This window comes from Pundamilia nyererei, unplaced genomic scaffold (assembly GCF_000239375.1).
Source record: "Pundamilia nyererei isolate P.nyererei 1_Seehausen unplaced genomic scaffold, PunNye1.0 scaffold00072, whole genome shotgun sequence".
Classification (NCBI taxonomy): Eukaryota; Metazoa; Chordata; class Actinopteri; order Cichliformes; family Cichlidae; genus Pundamilia; species Pundamilia nyererei.
In genome coordinates, this window is record NW_005187473.1 from 2680317 (window position 1) to 2694458 (window position 14142).

The following is a 14142-nucleotide window of genomic DNA, read 5'->3' on the forward strand; positions in this document are numbered from 1 at the left end:
AGAGAAGAGAAGATCAGTTGTCTCAGTCTGATAGATTCACCAGCCTCCTTGGTGCAACCAACTGGCCCAGAAAAAAACAAAAATAACACCCTAATAGACAAATGGGCTCAACAGAAAACACACGAACAAAAACACATACAGACACACAAGTGCATGGTAATGAACCACCAGCACAGCAACTTCCAAGCATGCATAGAAATGGAAGCTTATAAAGCTCATGATTTGAACAGAAAACAACAGAACAACAGAGGAGTCTTGTCTGGTTTTTAATTTATGCACTTCTTTTTAAGTACAAGTGTGTGTTCATTCATGCACCTACTGTTGTGTGTACATGCTTAGTTCTGGGCTGTGTGCATGTGCAGTAGTGTCTGTGTGTACTGCCTCTGGGCTAAAAGGTCTAACCCTGCAACGATCACACGCTGTGTAACACTGTAATATTTACTGGAGGACTCAAAATTACCCCCTCCACAGTGCTGCCACATGAGACTGGATCACACTACTTTCAAGGTGCTCCAGACTATCATATCTGTGAAATTTATCAAGTAAACCCCAAGTTATCTCAGTCTGGCTCAATAACAGAAAGCAGTCTAATGAGTAAACCCAGCCTAGCCCGGTTGACTCTATAGTGTAAATGAGGTAAATAATTAACTGCCTTTAAATAGGCTAACTGCCCAGGCTAATGGGTCCTATCTCTTATCTCACTCCTGCACTCATTCCTCAGTCCAACAATGCTAATTCCTCTCTCCACGTGTGCAAACTTCTACTCGAGAGCTGCTCGACATCACAGCATGCAAAGAAAGAAAAAAATATCCAGCATGTCATATGAGCAGTGCTGGGCATAATGTGTGCAAAGTAATCAGATTACATTGTTTTTGTAACTCAGTAAAATAAGGTGACCTTTTACTCTGCACTTCTGTAACAATCAGCTGACTTCAGCTAGTACGGAGTGAGGAGGCTAAAGTGTGCACCTTCTCAGGAGTGGAGAAATCAATATTACTTTCCAGCTGAGCAGCCAAAGCTTGATTTTCAGCAGGTGACAAAAGCAGTGATGAGCAGTCAGGCTTGTAGCGGTGCGTTAAGCCTACCTGTACCTGTTTCTAAAATAGAGTCACAGTGGTCAAAACATTTTTCTGTGATCCACCTCAACTCTGCCGTTAGCTTGGTGATAAAACTTCAAAGCTAAAATGAAGCTCTTCTAGGTATCCTCATTAATTAAGCATCATCCATCATATTTATCATCAATTATATAAACTATTCATCATATATTACTTTCTTATTGCTTATTTTCTTATTATTAAGCACTTGGTGACAGTGGGAAGGAAAAAAGCCTGTTTTTTTTAAACCTATTAAGGGTGTTGACTTGCACAAGGAACCTTTGTCAAACATGAACTCAGACAATATTCACAGTTTCTGTGGCTAAATCCCTCTCGATATATGTCTAACACACTGCACCCTATCAGCTCACATCCTTTCATCTAAAGCAGCGGACTGAAAGAGGGTGTGATGCAGCCTAGGGGGTTAAACTTCTCCCTTCCCAATCACATGAACCTCTCCTGTCAGGCGGTATCAGATCCCACCTCAGACCCTAAGGACTTCTCGAGGAATCACTCCTTCCCTGTCTTTTCATTATATGTTGCAGTGATGTTGTCTGTCCATCTTGGTTCCTCTTGTGTTAAAACAAAAGAAAAATGTGACTTTTAAGTGCAGGCAAAGTTTGTGGAGTGAGCTGTTGCCTCAAGAGAGGTTCAAATAACTTAATATTGCATTCATGCACAATTTAAGAGCAGCAGGAAATCAAGATGTGGCTATGTGCAGCACCCTCAGTAATGACTTTCACGTGGTTCATGCCCTTCTCTTCATGTACAAGGTCTTAGATAATTAGACCCCAAAACCTTATAGTACATACTTGGGCTCCCTAAGGGGGGGCTTTCCATGATCAGCTGAGCATATTAATCTCTGGCTCTCTTCCACAGTGTGTTTTTGGTTCTGTCTTCTTCCTCTCACCTGCAACTTGTCGCGACAGATGGCTGCTCCTCCCTGAGCCTGGAGCTTCCTGTTAAAATGTAGTTTTTTCTCCCCATTGTCACCAAGTGGTTGCTCATAGCATTTGATTGTTGTGGTTTTCTCTGTAATATATTAATGTCTTAACCTTAGAATATAAAGGTAACCGTTGTTATAATTTGCTACTGAAGTGATCTGAATTGAATTGAACTGTATGAACCATAATAACCATAGTAATTCAACATTCACGAGTAGGGCATTTGTGACAAAGTCTTTTGTATATCAACAGTCTCGGTGTTCCAGCTGAGGTAAAAACACGCAGTTAAAATTTTAAAACAACACAAGGCAGCATGACACCCCAGGATTCTGCAAATGCATGTTTTTAAATATGTGTGGCTGTGTGTAAGTGTGAGAACATAAAAATGCTTTAACTGCTGCACTCCACTGTTCAGAATAACAGCTTCGAGTCATATACTGAATGTTTTCACAACGGTGGGAGTTACAAAGATAAAAAGTCTGCAAACAAAAGTATTTGTTACATGCAGCCTGTAGTTACAACTAATGTTTAGTGGTCACCACCAGGCACTGAATTCATAACTCACTATTACCTAAGACTCATGCAAGCCTTCAGCTCACCTCTGATTGGATCACAAAGTCAAATATTTTGACTTGGCATACATTTTTTTTCATCATCGCAGTTCTGGGAACAGCAATTAAAATATTTAGATTATACTGTTAGGAACATTCCTGCTAATCAGTTTAAATGTCTGCTATGTCTCGCAAAATAATTTTGTATAATATTGTTACAGTTTTAGCAAACTGGCAGCCTGGGCTTTATGCCAAGTCTTGCAACACACAATTATCCACGCAAGTGTCGTCTGCAGTATGTGTATGCGTGTGTCTGAGTGGGTTCAAGTGTGAAAAACCAAAAACAGTTTTTACTGGCAAAGCTCACAGTTCTCAAACCACTTCCAGAAGCTTTGAGCCTTCTGGAAATAAAAGTTTTCTTCTCAAAATAAACTAAAACGTCATTTACTCACAAAGTTTTCAGTTTTTATTCGTATACTGTGCTTTCGCACCAGGGTCTGGAAATATGAGTCAGTTTTATACATTAAACTGGGAAGATGACATGTAGGAAAATAGTTCATAGTCAAATTTCACAATTATGAAATGTAACTTGGCAGCAAAGTACGATTTATTAAAAACAAATTTCAGACTCATTTGTTTTGTTGGGGGAGTTTTCATCCAGTTAATCTTCCTTTTCACAAGGCCTTGCTTTCCTAATATATAATAAATATTATTTTGCATCTGTGAGTCATGGGTAGACTTGCATTATTCCACATTATTCAAGCAAGAACGATTTACAGTATTTAGCAAATATGTTGGCTCACCAGAACTTTCAAACTGATTTTAATTTATAGTCGCATCGCTTTTCCAGTGTTTGAAATGCATGTCGTGTGTATGCATAATTGAAGCCATACATCACTGCTTCAGTGTGCACACAGTCTGAAGGTCCGGTCCATATATAGTCTAGACTAACCTTGCAGCACCAGCTGATGATATTAAAGGCCGTGACCCCCACCAAAAAGAATGTGTGCTTTGTTTTCATTGTTCTTGTTTTCTCATTCTTTCATGGAAATCACACATGTAGACACAGACAAGAATAACACCCAAGATAAACACTTTGAGAAGTGCTGCTGGGAGATTCTACTAGCCCGCTTTTTAGCCCCTTACTTGTCATACACTCCTCAAATAAACTAAAGGAACAGATAAAACACTAAAAATCAGACCTCTTATGCTGAAAACCTCTTATTTGAAAAAAATAAATAAATCATGCTCCATGATTTTTTAGGAATTAGAGGATGACACAACTCTTGATAGAAATGAACATTTTTAACCAACAGATGGCTGAATTCACCCTGAAAATCAAAATGAACAAAATTATGTATCAGGCTAGTCCATTTTGTGGAAATTTAATTGCCGCAACTCAGTAGTTTGTTTGGCCCCCATGTGCTTGTATGCATGGCCACAATGTTGGGTCATGCTCCTCATGAGATTACTGATGATGTCCTGGGGGATCTCCACCCAGATCTGGACCAGGGCATCAATGAGCTACCGGACAGTCCTACGTGTAACCGGGCGGCACTGAATGGATTGAAACATCATGTTTCAAAATAAATAAATATATAGCTTCTATTGGATTTCAGTCAGGCGAGCCGGGGAGCAATCAATGGTATCAATTCCTTCATCCTGCAGGAACTGCCTGCATACTCTCGTCACAAGAGGCTAGTTCCAGGAGGAATCCAGCATCCACTTCACCAGCGTAGTGTCTGACAATGGGTCCAAGGATTTCCTTCCGATATTTAATGGCAGTCAGGCTGCAGATGCCTATCCTGTAGACGTTTGTGTGTTCCTGTATGGATATGTCTCCCCGAATACAACACCAAACAAGTCACGCTCAATGATGTTACAGGCAGCATAATGGCAAATGCCATTCAGGCTCCATGGTATCGGGCAAAGGGTCCACTAGATGACATTAGTCCCTGAGTCCACACTCATGAAGTTTGTTTCTGATTGTTTGGTCATAAATGTTAACATATTAACACTAGTGGCCTGCTGTGGTCATTTTTTATAGCTCATCCCGTTCCTCCTTGCACAAAGGAGCAGATACTGGTCCTGCTGATGAGTTACTATGGCCCTGTCCAGCTCTCCAAGTAACTGCCTGTTTCCCCAAATCTCCTCCATGCTCTTGAGACTGTGCTGAGAGACACAGCAAACCTTCTGGCAACGGCACATATTGATGTTCCATCCTGGAGGAATTGAACTACCTGAGCAACCTCTGCAGGGTCCAGGTATTGCATCATGCTACAAGTAGTGACATTGGCCCTAGCCAAATGCAAAACTAGTGAAAAACAGAAAAGATAAGCAGGGAAAACTTGTTAGTGGCCTCCTTGTTGCACCTGTTGTTAATTTCATTAACACCAAATTAGCTAAAACTGATTAACAACCCCCTCTGCTACTTTACTGACCAGATCTATATCCCAGAAGTTTAACTGACTCAATGCTCTACTTTAATGTTTCTGAACAGTATATTTTTGGCGAGCCTCTGTTACTTTGTGTATTCCAAGGAGGAGTGTAGAGAGGCAGCAAATGCTGAATTCATTAACGCTAAAAATGTCAAAATCTTGACAAAAATCATTCAAGAGTGAAATAAAGCACCACTCTTGACATTATGCCCACCGACTGAGCATTAAATCAGAATCTCTCCATCTATCTCACATCAAAAGACACAGACAAGAACACCAAGAGTGAGTGTAGCGTTGTACCTACAGGTAGGGATGCAACCACTGCAAATTAAGCAGCTGCAATAATGTAATCAGTTCCAGGCTGAATCCCCTTCATGCAGCTTGTTTTTAACTCTTATTAAAAAGTTGAAGCAATGCCTGGGCAAATTCTGTCTGTTCAAGAGTAGCAGCAAATACTCATGACTAAGATGGTTTTAAAATAGGAAAAACAGTGAAACGAGCATCGAAATCATAACCAGAATACGTTAATAATGACCAGGACTTTCCACTCTAAACAAGTGTGTGTTTGTATTGCTGGGCTATGGTTAGCAGATAGACATCCTGAGGAAGGCCAGTTTCTGATAAGGCCATTAGGCAGGGAAAAGACTGTTTATATGTTGTAACAGAACTGACCACAGAGCGGACGTCACTGCTCAAGTGGAAACGATCTGAGCTATCTTGAACATTGTGTGTGTATGAGAGAGACAGAGTGCTACAAAATGAAGACTGCAGATTAAAATCAATAACTATCACTCTTTTCTTGACTTTCCAATTAAATATGGTGAGATTGCCGAGAGAATACAAAAACTACCGACAGCTGCCAGTGCTACCCCTCAGCCTGCATGTACACACACCCACGGTATCCCTTTCAAAAACCTACATTGCTTTGTTCTCACGTTATCGCATTCACAAGATTTTCAGAAAACTTACTTTGACTTTTAGGTCGAGGTCACTGAGATTCAAACTCATCCAAGATTTTTAGTCGATGTATCAATTTGAAAATCATAGATGACTTCCTTCTTGAGTTATTGCATTCACAAGAATTTCAGAAAGCTTGACCTCTGTTCTTGACCTTGAGGTCAAGCTCAGTGAGATTCGAACTCGCCTGAGATTTTCAGTAGATACACCTGTGGTATTAATTTGAAGCCAGTCGCTGCCCGCCCGGCGGGGTGACGACAATACCCCATCAGCCTTTTATGGCTGAGGAGTAAAACTGAAAAATACTGCATGCATTTCATGTAGATATGGTTGCTATGTTACTATGTCAGCAAACAGTGGCAACAACAGGTTGAGTACTGAAAGCTGTCATTTGTAAAATAGTCCAGCTCTACATTTCTGTTATTTCAGATTCATTTAGATTTGCCAGATGCTTTTCTTTGTATGCTACGAGAGCACATTTCCATGGTTTGCCCATTTATTTTACGCTCTCACAAGAGCCTCAAAAGAGTTACTACAATCCACAATTTCTGCTAAATCAATAATCCTTTCTAGATGTCCGGGAGAGACTCCATTAGAACAAATAAATTGGGGAAGCGTATGCACATGTACTGAGGTCGGACCAGTGCATATCAACTGCTTTTAACTGTTTCTCACTGTGAAATTTAAACAACTAAAATGAGCTGGGAAAAAGTGCAATACAGGCCAGCACCGAAACTTTATTTTTGGATTAAATTCACTTTAAAAGGCTTCCAATCATTTTACTGTGTTACTTTAAGTGTAAGTGAGCATGAAAGCCTCATTTAAATTCATTTTATTACGCTTTCATTTGAATCAATGAAGCACAAATCACCTAAATCACTTCTTTTTTTATTTGTTTGCCATTCAATCCAATACACGATGTTTATCAGTTTATGAGCTCGCATGTTTCCATCAGCTCGCTCGCTACATGTCCAGTGTTCATTGATTTCCGAGGAGGCACTCTCTGGTGATTGCTGACAACTAGGGATGGGTACCGGTGTCCGGTGCCATGATGGCACCGGTTCTGACATAAACGGTAGTAACCAGACCGAAAAGCAGCGCACATTTCGGTGCTTTATTTCGGTGCTTTTTTTTTCCTGAGCTGTGATACACTTCTAGCCAATCATTTTACGTTTCCCAGGATAGTAGGCGGGGCCAGGTACGTACGTTCTGTTAGAGCAGAGCTACAGATTAAAAATGTCCAAGGCGAAGCGGTCAAAAGTCTAGTTGTACTTCACAGCAAAATATGCAAACTCAGCAGCAACAAGTGCTTTAAGCTGATACTGTGATACTGTCAAAGGAGGTAACACCTCGGATCCGATGAAACACCTGGCGACGCATAGCGTTTTTTTTAAAAGCCGAGAAATGCGCCGTATTTGATAGCTTGCTGCGAGACCTCACACTGTGCACGTTGGGTGGGTTGCCAGTTATCGGACCCGGAGCAACAAAACCCCGAAGAATAGAGTCCTGGCCCCTAGCCCTGCCAGTGTAGCAGAAATGATGAGGATGATGATGCAGCAGCAGCCGTTCTTCTCTGCGTGAGTCGCTTAATGTTGTTCGAGTGTAATTTACGTTGAGTAGGCTAACCACGTTATTACATTAATGCATGTAAGGTGAACTAGCAAACATCATCATAGCTACATGCGGCTGTCTTCTTGTTTGATGGCAGATACTCCCTTCACCCTGGACAAAAAGGCTAAAATGACCAAAGAAAAAGTGGGAAACAGATGAACATGAGAGGTTTTTGGACAAAGTTTGTGTTTTTTTTCCATTGTTTAAGCACTGCTTCCAGCCAAGAGTGATACCATATATGCCCCATAGCTGCAGAAAAGGCACACATTGTTATCTTTTTACAAAACATGAGAGGTTTTTGGACAAAGTTTGTGTTCTCCATTTTTTAAGCACCGGTTCGAGCACCGTTTAAGCACCGGCACCGTTTCAAAAGTACCGATTTGGCACCGGTATCGGATAAAACCTAAACAATACCCATCCCTACTGACAACAGTGTAACTTCAGCATTAGTTTCTTGTCAAATGCCTCCCTGCCTTGAAAAAAAAAAAAAAAAACTCGTGTCACTCTCTGACTTTTTGAGATAGTTTTCCGATTTGAAAGGATGGAGAAAATCTGCATAAAAGTGTGAAAAAGGCAAAAAGAAAAAGCACAAACCGACAAAAAAAGAGAGAAAGAAACACAGATTTATCATCGAGTGTGGGTGAAGTATGGCCGAGCAACAAGCTGATTGCTTCCCACAGACAGTCTCTTCTAAAGGCCTGAACTCTGCTGACCTGTGTGGGCGAAGGAATATACAAACTAAATGCTGCTTTCTAATATCACTAATTAGCATAACATAGAAGAAACCATATCTAAAGAGCACAAAGGGAGCATGGAGGAAGACCATTTATACAGTAGTTTATGTGTTTATTTATCTGTGTTTCACTGTAGAAGCACAGTGTGTGTTGTTTTTCTCCTTCTTGGTATCTAGCCATAGGTATTCCTGCCCATGAATCAGCATCAAAGCCACAAAAACTTAAACAATAACCAGAACTGACAGCCGGTGTATCTGAACCTCCTGCCTATCACGGGAAAGGTGTAGGTTATGTATGAAAACACATGCAATGATATGAAAGCAGTTAAGACTGAACCTGCAGCAGAGATGAAAACAGTCTGTGCTGTAGACAATATTACACATGGTGATTGTATAACAGCAAATCAGTCTCAGTCTACATTTAGATTTATTTTCAGAAATAAATCAAAGCCTGTTTCAAGTCTTTCCATGTTGATTTTCACCACACTGTGAGATGGACAGAAACCAACAGATGCTGGGAAAGTAGGAAATCAATCTAGGAACATATGCTTTGGAAAATGCTTTGCAGTGATGTTATCAGCCTAAAAATACAGAATAATGACTCTGGAGTCTCAATTACAAAACAAAAATGCACACTTCCTAATGCCAAAAGAGCTCTGACCGATCCGGGGCACGGACGGCGGACCTCTGGGTTGTCTTGGTTTCAGCATTTCCAGCGGTGTGCTCAATTCAACCGGGATCAGGGGAGTTAAGAAGCCAGGTCAGGTCATGGTCATAGAGCCACTAATTTATGGCGTGGCAGGATGCACTCTCCGATTACGGCACTCATCATCATGCTGAAGCGGCATTCCTTGAATGCATGCCATTGCAATGGGGAATGTGTTAGGTCTGCATCAATATAAGTGGGTGGTGCATGAAAAAAGTAACAACCATATGAACGCCAGCAGCATGTTACATTGAAACAAGATGATTCACTTCACCTGTTAGTGCTTTAAATGTTGCAGAGATCTGGGAAATGATCTGGCAGGCTGATCTGCAGCAAGTCCTCCAAAGCAAATAGCAAAATATGTTGTTTGCCCATGCTGTCTAGAACGGCACATTAAACCTAATTAGGCTTTTTTTGTCTTAGTCTGACACCCCTAATAATGGGACACAATTTCCCTGTGCCTTCCAAAACTGTTCTAAATCAATTTTTTTTGACACTACAGTAGGGTTTGTGCAGAATGAGCTATACAGACTTGCTAAGCTGTTGCTCAGGTGAAAATCCTCCATCCACTTAACCCTCCTCCCAGTATGGCTATTGTTGCTGGATAAACAAATGCCCCTCTGCTTCCATTATAACAACTACTGCTGTAAGACTATTTTGTGACAACAAGATTTTTCTATTACATAAAAATTTCTAATAAAGCTTAAAAAAGCTTGCAAACTTGCCCCGAATAATGTTGCTCTCACTGAAATCCACAGAGATTAAAAGTATACTTTTAAAAGTATACTTTTAAAAGTATACTTTTAATCTCTGGGTAAGTAATATGGCGATATGTATAGGTATGTTACATGAACCATGCCACACACCACAGCACCTACACTGTCCATCTGCAACTGAGCACATCTGAGCTCACTCTGTGCCACACTGCACACGTAGAAAACAGCGGTGTTAGCCAGGAGGCTGCGTCAGCTCTCTCACCACATGCAATTTGTTGTTGAGTCTGATGGGAAGCTACACGGGGTTGCGAACTTGTCTGAACAGTTCCCAGGAATCTCCCCTTACATAAGTGAAAATGGGGTAGGGGGTATGTGGGTTATGTGTGGGTCAGAGGTGTGTTGATGCTAAAGGGGTTAAATCCATTCGTTTGGTCTTCTTTCTGTAAGAGTATCTATGACGTCCTAAGATTTTACAGATAGGACAACTAAACATTATGATCGCCATCAAAAGGCTTCAAGGTGTTGCACTTAATCGCACAGTAATGAGGCCAAATGATTATAAAGACAAACATAATTTTGCACAACATATCTCACAGACTGCATCTCCTGCTTCAGACCACTGAATAGTGCTCACACAAAGCAGAGCCATTTTTATCTGCCCTGAGGGAGTCCTTTGTGTGAATGTAATGTTTTCCTTTGAGTTAAAAAGGGAAAAACCATGAGATAGTGTGTACATAAATCTCTATAATTCAAACAAAATGTTCTATTTAAAAAAAAAAAACTGAGGCCACATGTTGGGATGACTTTGGGGATTTGCATAATTGCTGATAACAATGGGAGTAATTTCTTTGGGTAAATAAAATGTCTTTTGTGGGATTTTATTTCTGGTATGGTTCCAGTTACACACAAATGAAAACGTGAACTCGGGCATTTTACTCCCACTCGCTGTTTTTTTTTAAATCGCTGAGAGGAGAGGAGAAAAAAATACAAGAGCGTCAAAGGGGGGCAGTGCTGGTGACTAACCTCGTTTTGAGCTTTCTACCATGTACTTCATGGGTTCACGCCTGGCTCATAGCCCTTTTTCCCGTGTCATACCCGCTCTGTTATCTTTCCTGACACTCTCCATGGTTCCCCATCTTAAAAAGCCCGAATGTCAGACTAATCTGGAAGATGAAGTGCAACCAAGAGGAGAGGTTTTTGTTTATTGGCATTGTTGAGAAACAGCTGCCAACAGCTATGAAACAGTGAGTCAGCGCCGAACCCTTCTATTTCTTTGACCTCATTCTTTCTCCACCTGTATTTCTTTCTATGCTTTTCTTCTCTTTTAGCATTACACGTATTGCCACCAGTGTTGGTCAAGTTACTTGAAAAAGTAATCAGTAACTAATTACGGATTACTTCCCCAAAAAGTAATCCCATTACTTTACTGATTACTTATTTTCAAAAGTAATTAATTACTTAGTTACTTAGTTACTTTTTAATAACACGATTTACAACCTGAAGAGGTGATAAAGTGATAGATCTTTCAGCCCAATTCTACTTTTTCTGCATAATCCATCATACAAAATGTAATCAAATGGAAAAGTCTCTTTTTAAAACTTGTTTTATCAGTTGTAATCTTTTAACTTTATGCATCAAGCAAACATTTTATTATATGCAACATTCTCTGACTTGAATAAATTAGTTTAACATTTAAACATATTTTCTGCACATTCTAGCACATAAAATAAAATATTTTTTGTGTTTACACTCACTCTTTCAAATAGATGCAAGTAAAATACAGCAGAAAATAAATAAAGTCAAAGACTCAGCGGTCCTGTTGCTCTATTTTCACCTGTAAAGCAGGACTGGGGGTAGGCGGAGGTTTACCCTGGTGCAGGTGTGCCGCGGTCAGTTGAAGGATCTGCGAGTTTCTCTGTGAGTTTCCCATTACGTCGTTGCGCACTCAGTGCTTGCTTGGAAATTTAGGGGGTTTTTTTCGCTGTAAAAAGAAGTTTTCTTCCCACGCACAACGGACGCTAATGTTTTTGTCACTTTTTATGGAATCAAACTCAAAGTAAGGTCAGTACTTCCACGCTTTAAACGCTGCACGCTCATACTCTCTCCCACAATCGATATGTGATCCATTGTTGATCTGCACACAGCTGTTGTCACCAACAGCGCACTCGCTTACGTCACTGTCATGAGACATTCTCGCAAAAAAAATCACGGTTTTAGTAACGCAGTAATGCAGCGTTCCTACGGGAAAGTAACGGTAATCTAATTACCGATTTTGCAATAGTAATCCCTTACTTTACTCGTTACTTGAAAAAAGTAATCAGATTACAGTAACACGTTACAAGTAACGCGTTACTGCCCATCTCTGATTGCCACATAGGGAAGCACACTACGTACAGCTGAACGCTGCAGGCAGAAGGACTGCACAAAAAGCTACAGCAAGCTATTCTACACGAGTTTTGAACAAGGGCCACCACACAGCTGAGAAGACAGAAGTCATAATAGGCAAAGAACTTCTTAGGGGTGGAGTGAAAATGATTAAAGCCATCCACTGCAGCCATTGTCAGGCTTCTTACTCTACGGTATGCCCCATTATGGTTCCCTTTCTTGTTCAAGACAACTTCCAAGCAGCATTTTGCCCAAAGCGTTACCACCAATCAGCAATACACTCACTTTTTTGGAGGAGTTTATGTAAGTGTCTTTATAGCCTTCAAAGTTTTCATATGCCATAATCCTTCTCTGTAGACAAAGGGCTGCGTAGATGCACACAAACAGCAGTTGATGAATCCTTAAGTTAGCAGCAGAGCTAACTTTAGCTAACCAGAAGTACCTTTCCTCCCAGACATTTACAGACATTTGGGGTCAATCTGTCTCTGCTAGATTGTAGTTTCAGATACATTAACACTTTTTGGAAGGCTTTAGTAGCATTTACAGTAGAGTATAGTAGTAGAGAGTAGGGTTGGGCGATATGTAAAAATTTTCCAACCGACAATTGTCAGTCCAACGCGCATGCAGTACGCGCATGCACAGACTTTTTGATGGGTGGAGCAATGTAATCATGCACGGACTGATTTGGGCGTTTACAACACAGAAGTCCAAACATGGATGAACTAATTTCCCCCAAAAATTTGGGCTGTCAGCGTTAACGCGGTTATCACAATTACAATTTTTAACGCTTTTTTCGCTCAACCCATCTGGAGCGCAGAATGAACAAACTTTGAACAAACTGCCCGAAATGTGTTGACAGAGACATTTCAGGGATTTTGACTCAGTCTGCGCTCCAGACGGGTTAGCTGTTAATCGCGTTAGCTGACAGCACTAAAAAAATATATAAAGTTGCCCATTTGGGATGAAAGAGGTAAACCTAAGGATGTAACCAAAGCGGTGTGCCGCTTGTGCAGACGTATAGTGCGAGCAAAGTACTCAAACACAACTAACTTGCATGAGCATGTACGTGTCCACCATCTGGCTGAGTATGCTAGGCTATCACCAGCTTCTGCAGCTCCATCAACAAGCATTTGGGCGCACTCTGAGGAGGGGGCATTTGCTCGCAGATGAAAGAGGGTGCTGTTAAAACAGTGCTATTATTATTTTTTCTGTTGACTTATTTTATTAGTTCTATCATTATTAGCAAACTTACTCATGGGCAAATAAATAAATAAGTCGTAAAAACGATTGCCGATGGGCTCGGCCTATCATCGATATATTTGTCCAGTCGTCCAACCCTAGCAGAGAGTAGATTTTCTCTACCTGTTTTCTATGGTGCTGAAGTGGGAGAGGAATCAGCTTCCACAGTTACTCACCCTCCAATGGTGTATCAACTACTCTACACCAGAAGTACACATTTATGGGACATGAGTTAATGGTGCAAGTGCTTGTTCACTGAACTTATTCTCGAGATCAAACTGAAACAGAGAGTGCAAACACAGTTCAAAGAGAACAGACATTCATCACAGCGCAGAGGGGAAATGAAACCACATACTAAACAGGGAAAAGAAGAAATAAAATAACAGACTGACAGGATGGAGATGAGGGGATGCTGATTATTGGCCGTGCCTGTAATGCACAGATTGGACTCATTTTGACAGCAGAGCTTTTAATTTTCTTCCCCCTCTCACTGCCAACTGAGATAATGGCAGGGTGACAGCATGGTATATTTGGTATTTTCCAGAGCATCTCAAAGGGACTTTTGAACACACTTTTTTTAATTAAATTATTAATTTCTGTGAGTGATGTGCTGCTTCTTTCTTAACTTTTGTCTTTCTAATCACGTCCGTGCAATCGCTTTAATTAACTAAAGTTTTTCTAAGTGCTTTTGATCTTGCACTGTAAGCGCTTTCAGTGGGTTCTGACCAACCCTCATTCAGCCCTGCAGCAAAATGTAGCTACTCAATT

The 14142-nt window shown here is 40.7% G+C and overlaps 1 protein-coding gene across 4 annotated transcripts in view; it reads right to left on the reverse strand.

Annotated features, from left to right (window-relative positions):
* Nucleotides 1-14142, reverse strand: part of kank4 (KN motif and ankyrin repeat domains 4) — a 77204-nt gene that overhangs the window by 27881 nt on the left and 35181 nt on the right. The window lies entirely within an intron of this gene.